The sequence below is a fragment of the Bombina bombina genome, chromosome 3 (assembly GCF_027579735.1).
Source record: "Bombina bombina isolate aBomBom1 chromosome 3, aBomBom1.pri, whole genome shotgun sequence".
NCBI classification, from domain to species: Eukaryota; Metazoa; Chordata; class Amphibia; order Anura; family Bombinatoridae; genus Bombina; species Bombina bombina.
In genome coordinates, this window is record NC_069501.1 from 1,238,129,254 (window position 1) to 1,238,151,951 (window position 22,698).

Consider the following 22,698-nt stretch of genomic DNA (forward strand, 5'->3'; position numbering starts at 1 on the left):
AATACATGGACCCTTTGTGGCTGTCTTGGCTCCCCCTTCAAACCAAAGGGAGGATATTCCTCTAGCCACAGGAATTTTGCCAGGGGTCGATATGGCAATGGTGGTGGCATCCACTCCCGGGTCCTCAACTGAAGCCATATAATCATCGCTCATGCCTGGGAGGCATACTGTTCTTGCGGTTGCCTAAAGACTGGTGGTGGTGGCATGAATGTTTGTATCCTATGTGACAAGAGGTTCTGGTGAGTCAAAGGATGAGAGGGATTAGTATAGTCTGATATATGTCCACGTGGGCATTACAATTATACATTGATACGATGCTAGGGCCTATACTAATTCTCATGTCAAACTCTATAACATGTGTCCTGGTGTTATTCTGAGACATGTTAGTAATGCACTATTCCACCTCTATCATGAATTGCATTGTGTTAAGTAGCAGTAATGTCAAGTATAATTGTAGATGTTTTTGTTAGTAGGCCAAATACATGCTCCTCATTGCGTACATTAAAGGATGTGTTATATCTCAAATACATATAATGCTGGTGTGTGGGATGTTTCTCATCAGCATGATGTGCTGTGGTTGCAGCCCCTGAATTACGAGCCCCGGGAAGTCCACGGACTGCTGTGATACTCAGGGACCTGCATATCATCTCCTGCCAGGTGCTATTCTCAATATCCAGTGATGGACCACCGCCTATTCCCCTCTGGTGTATAGCTTCCATGCCCCATCTTTTCTTTGACCGTCCTCTTGCAGTCATTCACACCGCTTTTTCAGGCCCTCAACAGTCCTCCTCTGCGTGCCACAATGTTGACGGCATCCTCTACCGCAAACCGTGCCATTTTGTGCTTTTTGGCAATGCCTTTGCCCTTCTCCTGCTCGAAGAGGGCACTGTAATTGGTCCATGATGGCCTGGACTAGGGCAACATTTTCATCAAATGAGACGTTGGGACATCTCAGTCCTCTCATCCTCCATGGACACCTGGCTTCCTTCTCTGTTGATGGTCCCTGGGTGTGGAATCCTCCCTATCCTCTCCCTCCTCCCCCATTCTGTCCCCAGGTGCACCCTTTGTCCCGCTCCTAGAGTGCCTGCTCTCTGGTGCTACTCGTGGCATCTCCCTCCCATCATCCCGTCTAGCTCTCCCTCTCCAAACTCCACTTACTCCCCTTACGGGGGCCCACTGTTCCTCCTGTCCCTTTCCTAACTCCTCTCCCTGCCACTCCTCTCCCCTCCTCCCCTCCTCCCTACCTCTCCCTGCCATCCTCACCCTAAATTTACACTACACACACTCACACTCACTCCCAGTTCAATCACACACAATCACAACCAAACATTCAGCCTATCACACTGTAAAAATCAAATAAAATGTGTGAGGTGTTAGAAAAAAAAAGTGTGGTGTCTTTGTATATGTATGTATGCAATGTGTGCAATATGTAAAAATATGTGTAAGTGTACAAGCTTAATCAAACAACAATGCGACCTAACTAACTCCTCCTTTGCGCCTCTCTCTCTACTCTCAGTAATCCTCCACTCCAGTGTAGTGTGTTGTAGCTCAAAGAACAATCCAAACACACTGAAGAAAATATGGCAGCTGCGCATGGGTTTATATATGAATTTTTAATAGCGTAATTACGTGTCACATTTTTATTTTGAAAGTGTTAGCCTAATTTGCATAAAACTACTCTTTACTTACACTTTCCGTGGAACAAAATACTGGCGTAAGTTACTTGCGACGACTAAATGTGTATTTGCGCAACATTTCAGAAGATCACCAGTTTGTCCTACTTATGCCAGTTTAGCATCTAACGGTGCAGTATATGTAATACCCCCGATGTGCGAGGTGAAATTACAGGCGGCGCTGGTTCCCACGCTTGCGCCGAAACCTGCGCCGTATATGTAATCCGGCCCCTAATTTTTTTTTCACTGCGTTTAAAAAAAAAAGTTTACTTAAAGGTACAGTTAGAGTACAGTGTGCCTGTGTGTAATGTGTGTGTACCCTAAATTTTTCTTCCCCTTGAATTTGTTCCCATTGATCCAAGTTTACCTGCTTGAGTATAAAGATTGTTATATTAGCTCCTATAGCTTTTGAAATAGCTGAATATGCCCTTGATCCCCCTTACCTATACTGAAAGTTTCTATACTTAAAGGGATATGAAACCCAATATTGTTCTTTCAAGATTCAGATACAACATACACAATTAAACAACTTTCCATATTAGTCCTATTATTACATTTGTTTCATTCTCTTGATATCCTTTGCTGAAGGAGCAGCAATGCATAACCTGGGAACTCTAATTGCTTAACACATAGAGACAAATGTGTGCAGGGTACCAATCACCAGCTAGCTCCCACAGTAGTAACCTACATATTCTTTTTCAACAACTGAATCCACCAAGAGAACAAACATACATTTGAAAAAAGAAGTAATTCAAAGGTGTCTTAAAATGACACACATTACTCTATCTGAATCATGCAAGTTTTATTTAGATTTTTCCTATCCATTCAGGTATTGTCTATGGCTGGCTAATAGAAAAGCTGTGCACTGTACATTAATAGCATATAGCCATTGCCATCAATTGAATTACACTCCCAGTGAGGGTTAGGAGAGATAAGTAAAAAAAAAATCTAAATTTAAATTGTTCTTTCTATTACTGAAAATCATTATTAGTAGGGATGGGCGAATGTTTTCTAAAAATTCAAAATTTTAAACAAATTTTTATACATTTGTCCATTCGAATGGAATTTCGAATGTTTATATAACATTCTAACATTCTATTTTCGAATTTTCGTTTTCGAATTTTTTAATAAAATTCGAAAATATTCGTTAGAATAATAGAATGTTTAGCTATGTATTCATTCAATTTCGAAATGTAATATTCGAATGTGACTTTCAAATTCGAAATAGTATTTTAGTCTACAACTATGTTTAATAAATTTAATATTCAAATTCGAATGCTACATTCGAATGTCACATTCGAATTTGAAATAGTATTTCTAGTCTAATACTGTGTTTTAAATGTAATATTCGAATTTGATTGTGACATTCAAATTCGAATGTCACATGCGAATTCGAAATAGTATTTCTAGTCTAATACTGTGTTTTTTAAATGTAATATTCGAATTCGAATGTGACATTCAAAATTTGAAATAGTATTTCTAGTTTACAACTGTGTTTAATAAATGTGATATTTGATTCGAATGTGATTTTCAATTTGAATGTGACATTCAAATTCGAAATAGTGTTTCTAGTCTAATACTGTGTTTTATAAATGTAATATTCAAATTCGAATGTGATATTCGATTCGAATTGACATTCAAATTCGAAATAGTGTTTCTAGTCTACAATTGGGTTTTATAAATGTAATATTCGAATTCGAAAGTGACATTCGAATTCGAAAGTGACATTCGAATTCGAATGTGACATTCGAAAACTGTAAATAACATTCGAAAATCGAATTTTTAAGAATATTCGTTCTTATCAACATTTTATTATGTGTAAATCAAATTTCTACAATAACATTCAAATTCGAATATCCCTAATTATTAGGCTACAATCTCGCTGCTGCTTATGGTAAACAATGAATCAGTAGCTACAACTGCACTTGCGCAGTTGAAGTCGTGTTGATGCGGCTTCAAAACTCCAAACATGGGAGTGTGCTAATACTAGATTTACATAGGGCTTATGTTGCAGTCCCGATTGGATGATGCACCTGTCAATCAAATAGAGATGACTGACATTGTCACACGGAGGCAGCCGGGTCACAGGTAACGGAGCTGATTTATAAATTAATATTTTGTATGAAAAAGTTTATTTAAAAAAAAACACTAGCATCACTGTGCTTAAATTGAGTAATACTTCCAAAATATAAACTAAAGTATAGGTTAATTTATCATCACTTTAAACTCTTGTGACTAATCCATTTTGTTAAAATTGAATTTTCCAAAACAATATTGTGCTTATATCCAGAGTATAACAGATAATTTAATCGGATTTGAATTAAAGGACCAGTAAATACAGTAGCTTTGCATAATCAACAAATACATGATAAAAAGACAATGCAAAAACACTTAGGTGCTGATTTATCAAGCTCCGTATGAAGCTTGATGCCCCTGTTTCCACATGAGCCTTCAGACTCGCCGGAAACAGAAGTTATGAAACAGCGGTCTAAAGGCCACTGCTTTATAACCTCTCCGTCTGCTCTGAGGCCGCGGACAGAAATCAATCCGATCCAATTGACACCCCCTGCTAGCAGCCGCGAATCTGCAGGGGGCGGCATTGCACCAGCAGTTCACAAGAACTGCTGGTGCAATGATTAAAGGGACACTAAACCCCAAAAAATTCTGTCATGATTCAGATAGAGAATACAATTTTAAACAGCATTCCAATTTACTTCTATGATATATTTTGCTTCATTTTTTAGATATCCTTTGTTGAAGAAATATCAATGCACATGGGTGAGCCAATCACATGAGGCATCTATGTGCAGCAACCAATCAGCAGCTACTGAGCATATCTAGATATGCTTTTCAGCAAAGCATATCAACAAAATTAAACAAATTAGATAATAGAAATAAATTAGAAAGTTGTTTAAAATTGAATGCTCTTTCTAACCCATGAAAGAAAAAATTTGGGACTTTCATGTCCCTTTAATGCCGACAACGTATGCTGTCGTATCATGTCCGCTTGCACATTAATAAATATACCCCATAGCTTCAAATTAGTAGTAGATTTTTTTTCTAACAAATTTCAAAATGATGTCTATTTCCACTCTCCCTGACAGTCATCAGCCAATCCCAAATGCATATATATGTATATATATTCTGTGAATTCTTGCACATGCTCATTACGAGCTGGAGACTCAAAAAGTGTAAATAGAAAAAGACTGTGCACATCTTGTTTATGGAAGTAAATTGAAAAACTTTAAAATTGCTGCTCTATCTGAATCATTCAAGTTTAATTTTGACTTAAATGTTCCTTTAATTTAAATTATTTCGATAGCTTGTTTTATACTTAATTAATATTGTAATAAATCTATTATATATTTCATCATAATTAAGACCTGCATAAATATAATCGTTCTGTTCATATTATTACACCTTTCAGAACTCTGTTTTTTGTCTATGTTGTGATTCTAGGGTAGCTATTTGATTTAGTGTTTCCTCTATTTTAGCTCTTTTTTGTTTATTTAGCATATTTTTGAGCAGTGGAGGCTCCTCCATTTGAGCACACTCGCACGTGCCCCCCCCCAGCAGCCCAGAAGAAAGAAAAAAAAAAAATATATATAATTTTTCAATAGCCCACTATTGAAAAAATTATATATTTTTTTGACCCCAAGAAAACAATCAACAAACATTTTTTTCAATAATGTTTACAAAAAAATATTTTCATTTTATTATTACACTGTGACTCTCACTCTGCTCTCTGCTGTATGCACTGCACTAAGTACTACTAATAACCCTAACCGCACGTGTGATAGCTAAGCTATGGCAGTGTGTCTGTGCGCATGCTAAATTTGGCTGCTGCGCAGCTCCCAGCCTCCCCATCCCCATAGTCTACTGATCGCACACTTCAGCCTGTGCGAGGGGTGGGAGGTGTTACAAGAGAGCCAGGCAGCAGCCAGTGACACAGAGGAGCGTCATCACGTGACTGTGAGTGATGACAAGCTCCTCCCAGCTCAAGGCGCGAAATCTCATTGCGGAGATAGTCGTTGAGCTGAGAGGAGCTCAAATAGAAGTAGTGATTGGGAAGTTGCTGGTTGTGCTGAACCCGTGGCAACAGGTATCTGGCAGACGCTGCACATCTCAGATGCGGTAAGCCCTCACTCTCCTATTAACCTCACTCGGAGTCTCCCTCCTGCTCAGCTGAAGCCTGAATGCCTGTCATAAAACTCTTTGCTGTTCTGACATAATGCCGGTATATACGCCATGCACAGTACTGTACAGCTACTCCAGACTCGGTACTAACATGGCTCATTTAGTGATAGCTGCCACTTATACCTTTTATTTCTACTCTAAACCTATAATTGTTTACAGCAACACAGTTCACATGGTGCTAGATAGAATGAGCGTAAGACAAGCTATGCTTCTTGTATATCAGGCGGCGTTCAGCTTGCTAAGATGTAGAGAACTGCACAGCTGTGTACATGTGTTGTGTGGGAGGTTAAGACTTAAAAAAAAGTTTTGCCTGCTAATTTGACCTGCTGCTCATGTTACTAGAACGGTGCTCTTGGTGTAATGTAAATCACTCCCTCTGGAATGTTGGCTTCTCCGTTCCTGCTACTTTCCAAAAAAAAAAAAAAATAGGGCTTTCTCAAACATCCTCTCCCGTACTCTCCTGCATGGTGCTGCTGCCCTGTCTGGCTGTCATATATCAGCAAACTGCCGTGATTAAGGTGCAGCCTGCAGATCAGGTTACCTTACAGTTAGGACAGGGTGAGTCTGTATATGGCAAATAATATAATGTGACTGTGATTTTGTGACACAAGTTAGTGGGATCCTGTTAAAGTAAAAATTAAGATTGTCTCATACTTATAAATAAGTATAACCATCAATACCCTGAGCCTTCATTTAAAATGATCCTTATTAATTTAGAGACTTGAGTAAATGAAATAGGATGGCTTATTTATCTGTTTAAGCTTTAAAATATTGAATCCTTATAAACATTACTAATTTTAAATGCTACATTTATCAGGTTTTCAGCTTTTAATAAATAATACAAGCAGCCATTATGAACCACTCTGTAGTGACTGTGAAAGACAATAAATTAGCTGTTCAATACAATATATACCCAAATTCAGTTATTGCATTGATTAGGACATGTTTGCTATTTTTTGCTACCCCCCCTGGAAATATTCCTGTGGATGCCCATATGGGGCGGTGTGGTTTGTGTGTGCGCAGTGTTTGTGGTGTGTGATGTGTGAGAGCAGTGTTTGTGGTGTGAGGTGTTTGTGTGTGTGCGCAGTGTTTGTGGTGTGGGAGGCGTGTGTGTGTGCAGTGTTTGTTGTGTGTGAGAGCAGTGTTTGTGGTGTGAGGTGTTTGTGTGTGTGAGGTGTTTGGTGTGTGTGTGCAGTGTTTGTGGTGTGTGAGGCGTGTGTGTGTGCAGTGTTTGTGGTGTGAGGTGTTTGTGTGTGTGAGGTGTGTGTGCAGAGTGTGAGGTGTTTGGTGTGTGTGTGTGAGGTGTGTGTGTGCAGTGTTTGGTGTGTGTGCATGCAGTGTTTGTGGTGTGTAAGATGTGTGTGCAGTGTTTGTGTGAGCAGTTTTTTTTAGTGTGTGTGAGCAGTTTTTAGTGCCTGCACATATATGCCTCATGTCATTGGCTCACCCAATATGTTCAACTAGCTCTCAGTGAGATATTGATGCTCTTTCAATAAAGGATACAAAGAGAATGAATCAAATTTGATAATATAAGTTATATATAGATATATTTACATACATACACACATTAAAATGGGCGGAGCCATCTGAGGGGCGGGGCTAGTGCTCCCCCATCCTCAAAAGTCACCAGCCGCCACTGCGCTAATACATTCACCTCTTATTAAACTTTTGTGAGCTTCCCAGACTATTCTATTGTCCATTTGTGGTGCAGAATTAATTTCAAAGTATTCCTTGATAGATGTCCCCAGTTTCTCAGCTGTCAAAGGTTCCTCTAGTAGGGCTGGGTCAAATTTCGAATTAAATTTTTTGTTAGGAATATCGGGCCATTCCAAGTTGCAGCTCATGAAAGAGCGGTCTGAGCATGTACAAGGTTGGATTTTGCTCCGCATGACATATTCCTGGAGAATAGATTGTGTGGGGCTGAGTAGAAAGTGTAATCTTTTATTAATGGGTTAAGTATTCTCCATACATTGTGTACGGCTAGGTCTTGCATACTTTGTTTAATTGTTGTTATCCTTTTTAAAGGGATAGATGAAGATTGTGTGGAACAATCTATAAAAGGATCAAGTGGAACGTTAAGACCCCCCCCCCCCATTATTAAAGAGCCTTTCATGATTTCCAGAAGATTTTTAGTTTTTGTTTTAAAAAACGGTGTTGATTGGAATTTGGAGCATATATACATAGTAATGTCACCACCTTTCCATATAGTTTGCCAATTACTGCTAAAAATCTACCTTCTTGTCTTTGTGGGTTGTAATCTTCTAAAAATGGACACTGTGTTTTATCAGTATCCCTACTCCGTTTGTTTTAGATGTTTTGGAGGAATAATAACTTTGGCCATATTTAAATTTAAAGGTTTGAGGTTCCCCACCCCTTTTAAAATGTGTTTCCTGTAACATTACAATGTCACTTTTAGGGGCATATTTATCAAGCTCCGTATGGAGGCCGCGGACAGAAATTGATACCCCCTGCTAGCGGCCGATTGGCCGCGAATCTGCAGAGGGCGGCATTGCACCAGCAGTTCACAAGAACTGCTGGTGCAATGATACATGCCGACAGCGTATGCTGTTGGCATTTATCGATACGCGGCGGACATGATGCACTACTTTGTATCCGCTCGCACATTGATAAATATGCCCCTAAATCTGGAATTTAGACCTTTACTATTAATAGATATTATCTTAATCTGGTTACTTTGTTTGTCTGTCATGAAGTGTGGTAGGTATGTGGAAGTACATTACAGGTAGCCCTCAGTTTACGCCGGGGTTAGGTTCCAGAAGGAATGGTTGTAAATCTAAACCGTTGTAAATTGAAACCCAGTTTATAATGTAAGTCAATGGGAAGTGAGGTAGATAGGTTCCAGGCCCCTCTCAAAATTGTCATAAGTAACACCTAATACATTATTTTTAAAGCTTTGAAATGAAGACTTTAAATGCTAAACAGCATTATAAACCTAATAAAAATAATCACACAACACAGAATATATAATTAAACTAAGTTAAATGAACAAAAACATTTGCTAAAACAGCATTATAAACCTAATAAAATAATCACACAACACAGACTTCACTTGCATTTTGCTGCAAACAGTTCTTTCTATGCATTCCAATCTGGACTGATTTATAGACAGGAAGATCTTGTTCCTTTGAAATTAGCTCGATAGCTCAATTCTGGTTAAACTGATTAATTTCAGCTTGCTTGGCTTTGCTGCAACACAATCGGACAGCTCCACCTACTGGCTATTTTAATAAATGCACTGCTTCTCAATGCTTTTCAATAGCAGTCACATGACTGGAAAAAAAGGTTGTTATTCGGAAACGGTGTAATTTGAACCGTTGTAAAACGAGGGCCACCTGTATTTTGTAGACATAAGGAAGTGTAACGGAATTGTATGTGGGTGTTTATGTTAGCCTTTGCACTCTGTCGGGTAGTGACAATCATAAGAGGTTTAAAGAGTTTAAAAGAAGGGGTAGTGCACCGTAAACTTCCATTTCAGAGTTCTTAAGGGGTACCAAGCATACGTCTCAAGTGAGATTTAAATAAGACTCATTCGCCTAGATTACGAGTCTTGCGTTAGCCTTAAAAAGCAACGTTGAGAGGTCCCAACGCTGCTTTTTAATGCCCGCTGGTATTACAAGTCAGGTAGTTACAGGTGTACCGCTCACTTTTTTTCCACGATTTTAACATACCGCAAATCCCCTTACGTCAATTGCGTATCCTATCTTTTTAATGGGATTTTCCTAATGCCGGTATTACGATTGCTTGAAAAAGTGAGCGGTACACCCTCTCCTGTCCAGACTCCTACCGCATTTAAAAGTCAGTAGTTAAGAGTTTTATGGGCTAACGGCGTAACATAAAACTCTTAACTAAAGTGCTAAAAGTACACTAACACCCATAAACTACCTATTAACCCCTAAACCGAGGCCCCTCCCACATCGCAAACACTTAACTAAAATGTTTAACCCCTAATCTGCCGACCGGACATCGCCGACACTTTAATAAATATATTAACCCCTAAACCACTGCACTCCCGTCTCGCAAACACTAGTTACATTTTATTAACCCCTAATCTGCCATCCCTAACATCGCCGTCACCTACCTACATTTTTTAACCCCTAATCTGCCGCCCCCAACGTCGTCGCTACTATATTAAATGTATTAACCCCTAAATCTAAATCTAACCCTAACACCCCCTAACTTAAATATAATTTTAAAAAATCTAAATAAAATTACTACAATTAATTAAATTATTCTTATTTAAAACTAAATACTTACCTGTAAAATAAACCCTAAGCTAGCTACAATATAACTAATAGTTACATTGTCGCTAGCTTAGGGTTTATTTTTATTTTACAGGCAACTTTGTATTTATTTTAACTAGGTAGAATAGTTACTAAATAGTTATTAACTATTTAATAACTACCTAGTTAAAATAAAGACAAATTTACCTGTAAAATAAAACCTAACCTGAGTTACAATTACACCTAACACTACACTATAATTAAATTAATTACCTAAACTAACTACAATTAAATAAAATAAAATAAATTACGAAAAACAAACAAACACTAAATTACAGAAAATAAAAAAGAAATTACAAATTTTTAAACTAATTACACCTAATCTAATCCCCCTAATAAAAAAAAAAAAAAAAAAAAAAATTCCCTACCCTATACTAAATTACAAATAGCCCTTAAAAGGGCCTTTTGCGGGGCATTGCCCCAAAGTAATCAGCTCTTTTACCTGTAAAACAAAATTCAATACCCCCCCACATTAAAACCCACCACCCACACACTCAACCCTACTCTAAAACCCACTCAATACCCCCTTAATAAAACCTAACACTACCCACTTGAAGATCACCCTACCTTGAGCCGTCTTCACCCAGCCGGGCACAAGTGGACTTACAGACCGGCAGACATCTTCATCCGATCTGGCCAGAAGAGGACATCCAGACTGGCAGAAGTCTTCATGCAGAATCATATCAGCCAATCAGAATTAAGGTAGGAAAAATCCTATTGGCTGATGAAATCAGCCAATAGAATTGAAGTTCAATCCTATTGGCTGATCCAATCAGCCAATAGGATTGAGCTTGCATTCTATTGGCTGTTCCTACCTTAATTCCGATTGGCTGATAGGATTCTAGCAGCCAATCGGAATTGAAGGGACGCCATCTTGGATGACGTCACTTAAAGGAACCTTCATTCTTCAGTTGCCGTCGGATGGAAGAGGATGCTCTGCGTCGGATGTCTTCAAGATGGACCCGCTCCGCTCCGGATGGAAGAAGATAGAAGATGCCGCCTGGATAAAGAATTCTGCCGGTCTGGATGTCCTCTTCTGGCCGGATTGGATGAAGACTTCTGCCGGTCTGAAAGTCCACTTGTGCCCGGCTAGGTGAAGACGGCTCAAGGTAGGGTGATCTTCAAGGGGGTAGTGTTAGGTTTTATTAAGGAGGGATTGGTGGGTTTTAGAGTAGGGTTGGGTGTGTGGGTGGTGGGTTTTAATGTGGGGGGTATTGTAATTTGTTTACAGGTAAAAGAGCTGATTACTTTGGGGCAATGCCCCGCAAAAGGCCCTTTTAAGGGCTATTTGTAATTTAGTATAGGGTAGGGAATTTTTTTATTTTGGTGGGCTTTTTTATTTTATTAGGGGGATTAGATTAGGTGTAATTAGTTTAAAAATTTGTAATTTCTTTTTTATTTTCGGTAATTTAGTGTTTTTTTTCTGTAATTTAGTTTATTTAATTTAATTGTAATTAATTGTAGTTAGTTTAGGTAATTAATTTAATTATAGTGTCGTGTTAGGTGTAATTGCAACTTAGGTTAGGGTATATTTTACAGGTAAATTTGTACTTATTTTAACTAGGTTGTTATTAAATAGTTAATAACTGTTTAATAACTATTGTACCTAGTTAAAATAATTACAAAGTTGCCTGTAAAATAAAAATAAACCCTAATATAGCTACAATGTAACTATTAGTTATATTGTAGCCATCTTAGGGTTTATTTTACAGGTAAGTATTTAGTTTTAAATAGGAATAATTTAGTTAATTATAGTAAATTTATTTAGATGTATTTAAATTATATTTAAGTTAGGAGGGTGCTAGGGTTAGGGTTAGACTTAGGTTTAGGGGTTAATAAATTTATTATAGTGGCGGCGACGTTGGCGGCGGCAGATTAGGGGTTAATAAATTTAATATAGTTGCGGCGACGTTGGGGGGGCAGATTAGGGGTTGATAAATAAAATGTAGGGTTCGGCGATGTTGGGGGCATCAGATTATGGGTTCATAAGTATAATGTAGGTGGCGGCGGTGTCCGGAACGGCAGATTAGGGGTTAATAATATAATGTAGGTGGCGACGATGTCAGGGGTGGCAGATTAGGGGTTAATAAGTGTAAGATTAGGGGTGTTTAGACTCGAGGTTCATGTTAGGGTGTTAGGTGTAAACGTAAATTTTGTTTCCCCATAGGAAACAATGGGGCTGCATTAGGAGCTGAACGCTGCTTTTTTGCAGGTGTTAGGTTTTTTTTCAGCCAGCTCAGCCCCATTGTTTCCTATGGGGAAATGGTGCACAATCACGTTTAGCCAGCTCACCCCTACCGTAAGCAGCGCTGGTATTGAGGTGAGATGTAGAGCTACATTTTGCTCATCGCTCACTTTTCTGAGGCTAACGCCGGCTTGTAGAAGACTCGTAATTCCAGCGTTGTCTTAAGTGAGCGGTGAGAAAAAAAGGAGCGTTAGCACCGCACAGCCTTACCGACAAAAACTCGTAATCTAGGTGATTGTTATTAGGAACAGCAGCAAGAATTTAAACTGTACAACAATGAATAAACTGAATACTAAATATTCTAAATGAATAATCTAGGATCTATGCCTTTTGATTAGTGTCCAAGTATTGTCCATTTTCGTGGAGATTTTCAACAATTTGGGAGAAGGATTATTTTGTCACAGATTATGTAAAGAGACCTCATACATTTAAGATCTATCTAGACTTCCACTACAAACAGAATAGATCGCAAACATCATAAACCTGAAAGAAAAATATGTAACATTTGTGATAATAAATAACATGTGTAGTATATATATTATGCAACACAACTAAAATGAACTTAAAGGATACAAGCTTCCCTATCGGGAAGCTACCAATTTGTAATCATGCCATCTTTAGTCTTTCTAAAGTTCCTCCTCCTCGGACCCACCAAACCTGCATGGGATGACTCCTGGTGGCCCACAGCCCTCGGACACCCTCCAACTTCAACATACCATGCACGAAATCTAGGCGTCATCCTCGACTCTTTCACATCCTCGACTCGTCCACTTTCCATGGACCGCCAAGTCAACACAGTCTCTTCGACTTGTTTTCACATACTCCACCTACTGCAAAAAATCTTCAAGTGGATCCCCACCAAAACTAGAAAATCTGTCACCCATGCCCTTGTCAGTAGTCGACTGGACTACGGCAATGCACTCTACGCCAGGTCCACCATCAAGCTCCAGAAACGACTCCAACACATCCAGAACACCTCAGCCAGACTCATCCTCGACATCACTCGCCAAAACCACATCACCGAACACCTAAGGAACCTACAGTGGCTCCCCGTCAACAAGAGAATCACCTTCAAGCTCCTAACCCATGCATTCAAGGCCCTCCCCAACATCGGTCCTGAATACATTAACCACCGTGTCAATTTCTACAGCCCCTCCAGACAACTCCGCTCTGCCGACCAAGCACTCGTAGTTATCCCCCGCATCAAGAAAAAAACAGCTGGAGGAAAATCCTTCTCCTATATGGCAGCAAGGTCATGGAACTCCCTCCCGTTACACCTCAGACAATCCACCTCCCATACAAACTTCAGGAAGGACCTTAAGACCTGGCTCTTCGACTGAATCGTCTTCCCTTAGCCCCCCTCCCATTGCGCCTTGAGACCCTCATGGGTGATTAGTTTGTGCTTTACAAGTATCCAATAGATAGATAGATGTATCAGGATCAGTAGCTGGGTCTGGTTGGTAAAAAGTCTGTTTGGAGTTTCTCCTCCAATGAAGGACTGTGGCCCACTCTGGGCGCCTTTCTTTTGGTCGAAGTTCCTCCTTGCACAGCCATAGAATTGTTTTGGTCAGATGGGAGAGGGAATGTCAGGTTAAAACCTTTAGAGGAAGAGTCCAAGTTGCTAAGACTTCTATATATCCAGGTTTTGCCATCTAGGAACACAATTAGACCAAATGGGCCTACACTTCTCACTTTGGCGGATGGACATGAATATAAAACCTGAACTGCTATTATGAACGTAGTAGGAAATTAGAACACTCTTAAGTTCTCCCAAAGATAGTCTCACCTCACCCTGTCAAAGGCCTTCTCTGCTTCTAAAGACAGGGCAAGGAGGGGATCTTTTAGCTTTGGTTAATATGTGGAGTATCCTTCTGGTATTATCTGGGCCTTCCCTATCAGGGATAATAGTCTTGGAAATAGTTATAAAATCTGCCTGTAAAGCAATCAGGGCTCGGATACTTTCCCAGTTTCATATGTTTAATCACTTTTCAAATCTCCTCAGTGGAGATAGGGTCTTTTAGATATTCTATGTGTTCTTGGGATATTGTTGGCAACTGCAATGTGTCAAGATACTTTTTGATGAGTTGCCTAGGTGTACCTGGGCTAACTAGGTGAGACTTCATGTTGTAGAGAGATTGTTAGTATTTATAGAAAGCCTTCCTGATTTCCTTACGTGACAACAAAGTCTCTGCCCCATCCTTAATAGATGCTATCCTATGCTGAGCTACTTTATTACGCAGTTTGTTGGCAAGTGTTGTTGTTGCTTTATTGTTGCTATAGTAAAATATCTGTTTAAATCTTTCTAAGGTTCTTTGAAACCTTTGAAGTTTTAAATCTCGGATCTGGGTTTTGGTTAATTGCAGTTGGGCATTCAACATGGGTGAAGGTTGTTGTAGCAACTGCTGTTTCAAAGATTGCAACCTGCCTGTTTAATAAAATAGCCTCTCATATACACTTTAAGCGTGGCCCACAGTATCTGAGATTAGGTTTTCCTGTTGTCGTTAATATGTATAAAAATCTGTAATTACTTTATTAATCTCGTCTTTCTGTTGAGGAGTGCCTAAAAGCCAATCTGTTAGCCTCCATGAAAATCCTGCATCAGGGGCTCTATATCCAATTATCACAAGGACCGAATGGTAGTCCAACCAGGCAGATGGTAACATTTTAGACTTAGATACCTTATCTAGAAGCCTAGGGGTAGAGAAAAAAAGTAACTATCCTTGATTAAGACTTATGGGGGTTGGAGTAGAAGGTAAAATAGCTCTCAACCAAGTTAAGGGACCACCACATATCATATAGCTGATACTGTGACATCCGTCTCTAGAAGGTCTAAGAAAGTGACCTAGATGCTCTCTCATTTTTTGAGGTCGGAGATAAAAATCTATCTTTGTCGGGATCCCATACTAAATTAAAATTGCCACCCACCAACAGTGTCTGACAGTGGACACCAACTTCATAGTCTTCCTAAGAAACCTTAATTGGCAAGAATTAGGAGCATACACATTAACTAGGGTTAATAAGACATTGTTTACATACTAAAATAATGTACCAAGCTTGTGGGTCGCGTACGGTATGAATAGGTTCCAAGGCTAGAGAGTCTCTAATTAATATGGCTACACTTCTGGACTTCGATGTATAGGATGCTTCTACCATTTGGGAGTAATTACAAAGGAAATACAATCTTCCCCCGAAACCACCCAATGAGTCTCTTGTATAAAGGCCACATCAATCTTATTTTTATTTAAATTATTAAGTAGGAGACTTTTCCTAGTAGGGGTTTTGAGACCTTGGGTGTTATGTGATAAAAACCTAAAGTCAGATTGTAACACTCGTGGGATACTCCTCTATCAGACCAAACTCGGCCAGTAATCTTGTTATCCCGGCGTTGAGCCGGAATGATAGGGAATATCTCAGAGCAGAGAAAGTTAGTGAGATAAGGAAGGCAGCACTTACCACAGGCAGGACAGTCCCCAGCGGCAACAGCAGAGCAGTCCAAGGATGAACCACTAGACTGGTCAGGCAGGCAGGGTCTGGCAACAGTAAAGCAGTCCAAGGGCACACCAATATAATGGTCAGGCAGGAAGGGTTTGGCAACAGTAGAACAGTCCAGCAGTTTAAGGGTTAAGGCAGGTAGAGTAGTCTGACAGGCAGGTTCAGCAACAGTGATCAATTCAGCAGTGTAAGGGTTAAGGCAGGTAGAGTAGTCAGACAGGCAGGTTCAGCAACAGTAATTAATCCAGCGGTTTAAGGGTTAAGACAGGTAGAGTAGTCAGGCAGGAGATATAAAATGATTGGCAAATAGCACGTTGTAAGATAAAACTTACATTTTTTAAACATGGTAAAACAAGCAACACATTTCTCAGCTGTTAAAATGCTGTTTTTTCAGCTCATCAGGCTTTATAAAAATAGTAGTATGAACATGCTATTTATAACCAAGCAAATTAATCATTTGTTTGGTTATAAATAGCACGTTCATACTACCATTTTTATGAAGTGTGTCATCAGAGCTGTGGTTAACTGTTTCGCAAAAAAAACAAAAAGTGCCACAAAACACATCAAAAATACATAACAAAATACACTTATACTTATACACTTATCTTGTAAAAAATGTTTATAAAAATATTTTTACAAAAGTTATATGGACTCAAAGATATGAGGTTTCAGGTGTTAGAAAAAAAAGGCAGGCAAAGGGCTTTAACATTGAGATATATATATATATATATATATACACACACATGTCTAAAGATGGATATGTATGTATTTACATTTATGTGTACCCAGGCAGGGTAACTTAGAGGTTTGTCACATTGGTGGCAGCGGTGGGGTCGCTTCCTTATATCTGGGGCATGCAAACCACCTCCAGGATTCCAGCAGATGGAGAGACGCTACACCAACCACTGGCGAGATTACAAATTGCAGCGCAGGTTTCAGCACAACTGCTGAAACCCTCGTCGTCCATAAGTTCACCTCACACATCGGGTGAATCACATAAACCTCACCAGCAGTTCTTATACTGCCGTAAGTCAGATAAACTGGCGATATTCATAAATGTGCAGAAATAGACATTTCTGGAGTTGCCAGTGACTTACTGCAGTTTATGAAATGCCCCTGCATAAATAAAAACAAAAAAAAAGTTACTTCACCTGTAAAAGTCTAACCCGTCTCCCAAAAATAAACCCGACACTTCAAAACCCCTATATCTGCCATCCCCCCACATCGCAACTACTAATAACAGTGATTGATCCCTAAACCGCCATCCCCGCACAACACAATATACCTAATAAATGTATTAACCCCTAATCCGCCATCCCCCCACATCGCAAAGTGTCTAATTACACTATTAACCCCTAATCCGCCAACCCCCACAACGCAATCTACCTATTTACACTATTAACCCCTAAACCACCAATCCCCTACAACACAATCCACCTAATTAACCTATTAACCCCTGTGACGTGAGTCACATAGATCTGAGGGCCTGTTATGGAACATTCTTTGGGCTGGAGGTACATGGGCTTAAGGATACCCAGAGACTGCATGGAAATGTGGAATTTTATATGCTGGACACCCCATGTACTTTCATAACTCTGTCTTATGTCCATGTCACCCTGTATCCATAAATACAGGATGGGTACAGGGTGTGAGTGCCCCTTGTGGGAGCAATTGTGACTCTATAAACCAAGTGGGGATAAAGGACTTAATAGCTAATAAGACCTGTTCTTATATTCTGTAATAAGATGTATTTTTTTTACGTTTCAGATCTGATTGTGTCTCAGGAGTCTGTCTGGGTATACTGATTGTGTTCCTGTGTGAAGATCTTCATCGCCGGACTTCAGGAATGGTGAGTACCTATTTCGGGGTGTTTTTTTTTTACATTAGGGATTTTTTATTTTAATGGGCAGCAAAAGAGCTGATCGCCCTTTTAAGGGCAATTCCCATACAAATGCCCCTTTAGGGGCAATGGGTAGCAAAGGTTTCTTTAGTGTTAGTTTTTTTTTAATTTGGGGAGTTTGATGGGTGTGGGAATTTATTTCAGGTAAAAGAGCTAATTACTTTAGGGCAATATCCTACAAAAGGCCGCACATTGAGTGAGCTCTGTGAACCGGATCCCTAAAGAGCACCCAAACGGAAGATAAGTCACCTAACCCACAACCTAACCTGCTGAATTAGGTATCCTTAGTATGTGACTAACTAAATCGAGCTCTGCAATACGGCAAACTACAAATCAGTGACCGCCAACATATGAGGCCACAATAGATCCTGCGACACTCATCGAGGTGCTGACACACCCGCAAAGTGAAAAAACATGTAAGCTCAACTGCACAGTACAATCCACCGAATCCTGGCAAGGGGGAACCCCATATTCAGCAGTATGAAATCTACACCTCCGGTATGGTAAGACTTTACCACTTAATCCTATTGGCATATTTGCATACTGCAAACAGGAGGAGATATAAAGGGCTATACCCACCAACCTATAACACCATGCAGCAGGGCAAAAAAGAATAGCGACAAATACACCTTTTCTGAATGCTCCCAAATTAGCTCAAATACTTCATGCTGTACATCAGCAATAAGTAATGCTCTAACAGCAAGAGAAAAGGACGCCATTTTAGAGTCTTTTGTTGCGCAGCTGATATCAATATGCACAACGCATAAGAGAGCAGCATATAACATTGCCTACAACCTCTTCTTACCTTAATAAACCTGCCTGTTATAATACATTCAACAGATGTGACACTTTAACTTAATAAAAGAGGTTATAACACTAATTAAATAAATAAAGAGGAAATAACTGAAGATCAGCTCTACACAGAACATTTTTATATTATACACTGTAAAACCTCCTGACTTCGTTTGATAAAAAAACAAGAAATTACCCTGACAACTTTCTCACCATGTCCCCAAAGAAATTAACTAAGGCAGATAAATGATTGAAATCACTACCAAATTCTACTCCAATAAGAGACTCATTCTTCAAACTTGCAGAATCCAAAACCCCCAGCACCACCACAATAGCGTCATCATCCTTAAGACCAACCTCACCTACATCAGATCTAGAAGGGGAAGATGAGGATGAATCAATCAAAATATCAAAAACTCTACTAGAATCCCTACCTTCTAAAAAAAGATCTTTCATCTTTAATAACGCAAGTACGCCTAAGCATAAAAGAGGAGATGGATGAATTTCGCAAAGAAATTACAGAACTTGGTAATAAAGTAGACTTCATTGAAGAGGAAGTGAAAGCTAACCAGAACGAAATATCCACCATGCAACAAATGATAAGAGGAAAAGAATCTGCAATTATCCAACTGCATGACAAACTAGAAGATTTTGAAAATAGGGAATGCAGATGTAACTTAAGAGTACAAGGAATTCCGGAATCCATGTCCACTGCTTCCATAAAAACATACCTATCAGAACTTTTCTCATATCTTAAAGGATCAGAGTATGACCCACCCATCTCATTAGATAAATCACACAGAGCTTTAAGGCCTAGTCCTCCAGATACTGAGAATCCAAGAGATGTAGTTCTCCGCTTCAAAGATTACAAGCAAAAAGAAGTGTTACAATACTTAAGGAAACACAAATCTATTAGATTTAAAGATAGAAGCATTCAAATCTTCCTTGATTTAGCACCACGAATGCTAATGAGACGAAAAAGAATTTCAGTCCCTGACCTCAGATCTCAGATCAAAACACATTGCATACAGATGGGGCTTTCCATGTCTATAATAGTGGTTCGAGTTGGGCAAAGAATAATGTGTAAAGATCCTGAGGATGGAGATGGCTTCTGCAATACTCGACCATACAAATCGACCCTCCACCATGCAAGTCTTCCCATCAGACCAATTGACATCACGCCAAGACATCCCCAAGCCGCAGAGTGAACAATCACAAACCATACCATCTAAGAGACATAAATCTAAATGGCACTCTAAACCTTTTAAACCCTTCCAATGGAAACTTGATGATACCTTGTTGTCAGGCCCCATAGTTAAACAACAAATTACTAGGTGTATAAACAACTATTTCCAGGAAAATGAAACCCCAGATATTCCTTTAAACACAAAATGGGAAGCTCACATATGCATAATTAGGGGAGAACTAATTAAAATTAAAGCATACAAATCTAAAATATTTAAACAACAACAAGACCTACTACAAAAAATCCTCCAATTTGACCATTTACATAAATTAAAACCCTCAGATATATCTATACTACAACATTTTAATCAATGTAGGCAAAAAATAAACATATTACTGGACATTAAAGCACAAAAAGCTTCCTTCTTTCTAAAACCAAAATTTCATGCAGAGAGTAATAAGCTGGGCAAACTTCCCTCAAGAAAAAGCAAAATTCTAACTATATACTGTACATCACCTAATCCAACCAAATGGCACACATACCTGTATAGAAGACTCACTTTCAATAGGAAAAACATTTAGAAATTATGCCAACTTATATAACCTATTCCCTCGCAGAGCCATGACTACCCACAAAGAAGATTGTCAGAAATACCTTAATACATTACAAATTCCACAAATCACTTCAGAAATGGAAGAAGCCCTTAATCAACCAATAGAGCTTGATGAGCTCAAAGTTGCAATCAAATCTCTACCACCTGGTAAGAGCCCAGGCCCAGATGGCTTTTCTGGGGCTTACTATGAAACATTTAAAGAACTACTTAGCCCACACCTATTAGCGTTATTCAAAAATATAATTTAGGTATTTCTATTTAATTTAGTTAATTGCATTTAATTTAGGTAATTGATTTAATTGTAGTGTAAGGTTAAATGTTAGTGTAACTTAGGTTGGGTTTTATTTTACAGGTAAATTTGTATTTATTTTAGCTAGGTAGTTAGTAAATAGTTAATAACTATTTACTAACTATTCTACCTAGTTAAAATAAATACAAACTTGCCTGTGAAATAAAAATAAACGCTAAGCTAGCTACAATGTAACTATTAGTTATATTGTAGCTAGCTTAGGGTTTATTGTACAGGTAAGTATTTAGTTTTAAATAGGAATTATTTAGTTATTAATAGTAGGTTTTATTTAGATTTATTTTAATTATATTTAAGTTAGGGGTGTTAGGGTTAGGGTTAGACTTAGGTTTAGGGGTTAATACATTTAGTATAGTGGTGGCGACGTTGGGGGCGGCAGATTAGGGGTTAATAAATGTAGGTAGGTGGCGTCGATGTTAAGGACAGCATATTAGGGGTTAATAATATTTAACTAGTGTTTGTGATGCGGGAGTGCGGCGGTTTAGGGGTTAATATGTTTATTATAGTGGCGGCGATGTCTGTAGCGCAGATTAGGGGTTAATAAGTATAATGTAGGTGTCAGCGATGTCGCGGGAGGCAGATTAGGGGTTAATAAGTGTAAGATTAGGTGTGTTTAGACTCGTGGTTCATGTTAGGGTGTTAGGTGTAAACATAAATTTTGTTTCCCTATAGGAATCAATGGGGCTGCGTTACAGAGCTTTATGCTGCTTTTTTTGCAGGTGTTAGGCATTTTTCAGCCGGCTCTCCCCATTGATGTCTATGGGGAAATCGTGCACGAGCACGTACAACCAGCTCACCGCTGACTTAAGCAGCGCTGGTATTGGAGTGCGGTATGGAACACAGTTTTGCTCTACGCTCACTTCTTGCCTTTTAACGCCGGGTTTATAAAAACCTGTAATACCAGCGCTGTAGATAAATGAGTGTTGACAATAACGTGGAAGTTAGTCACGCACCTCTCTTAACGCAAACTCGTAATCTGGCCGTTTATTAGGTAGATTGCGATGTGGGTGAATGCCAGATTAGGGGTTAATAACTTTATTTAGAATTTTGGGATGTAGGGGTTGGCGGATTAGTGGTTAATACTTTAATTAGGTTTATTGCATTGCGTTGGGATGGCAGATTAGAGGTTTAAACTTTATTATGTACTTTGCGATGTGGGGGTTGGCGGATTAGGGGTTAATACTTTTATTTAGTTATTGCGGTGAGGGGGATGGTAGTTAACAGGTAGATATTGCGCATGCGTTAGGTGTTTGTTGAGACTTCCAGGGAGTTACAGTGCTCATATACTCAGCACAAGGCTTGCTGTGCCTGCCTATGTGTGGCGAGATAAATATTGAGTAGAATTTCTCCATTTTTGCCACGTAAGTCCTTGCACTGAATATATGATACTGACTTGTAACGCCGGTTCTATGTTAGTTTATGGGAGTAAAATTATCGGGCGATGGTTGAAGTATATGTGCCGCAATTATATGCGTATATGTGATAGCAATACCTGACTAAAAACAGCCGATGCATTTGTAATCTCTTCCCTCAAGTGTACTACACTGAAAGATCTGCTTGAGCCTCGAGGGCAGCCCACCAGCGGTAAATCAAAAGCCATGCTAATCGCGGAGCTGATGGAGAGCGATAGTACCTGAGAACTGACCCGGGGTTCGGAGGTGAGAAGCACCGAATTGACCAACCTTCAAAGAGACATCCAGTGGCGGTTGGCTCTGTATGGCACCGCACCCCCTCCGAAGGTGATCACCCAAATTATCACAGACGCAACCTGCTTAAAGATGTGGGAGGTCCAACGAGTCAATGGGGAACTGATATCGCAGACGTAAGGCAACAAAAGTAATTGCCCTATGCGGCATTCCATTCCTTCCAGGATGGTCAGGAGGAGATTGTCCATTACCTGCAGATTTTGAGACACAGTGCGACCTACAGGGAATCGATGAGGGAGTTTGGGTCACCCTCCTCCTCAGCAAGTTGTCCGGTCGAGCATTGGCT

The 22,698-nt window shown here is 39.4% G+C and overlaps 1 pseudogene; it reads right to left on the reverse strand.

The window, feature by feature from the left end:
• Nucleotides 1–19,056, reverse strand: part of LOC128652681 (odorant receptor 131-2-like) — a 31,000-nt pseudogene extending 11,944 nt beyond the window's left edge.
• Between the last annotated feature and the right edge of the window lie 3,642 nt (nt 19,057–22,698).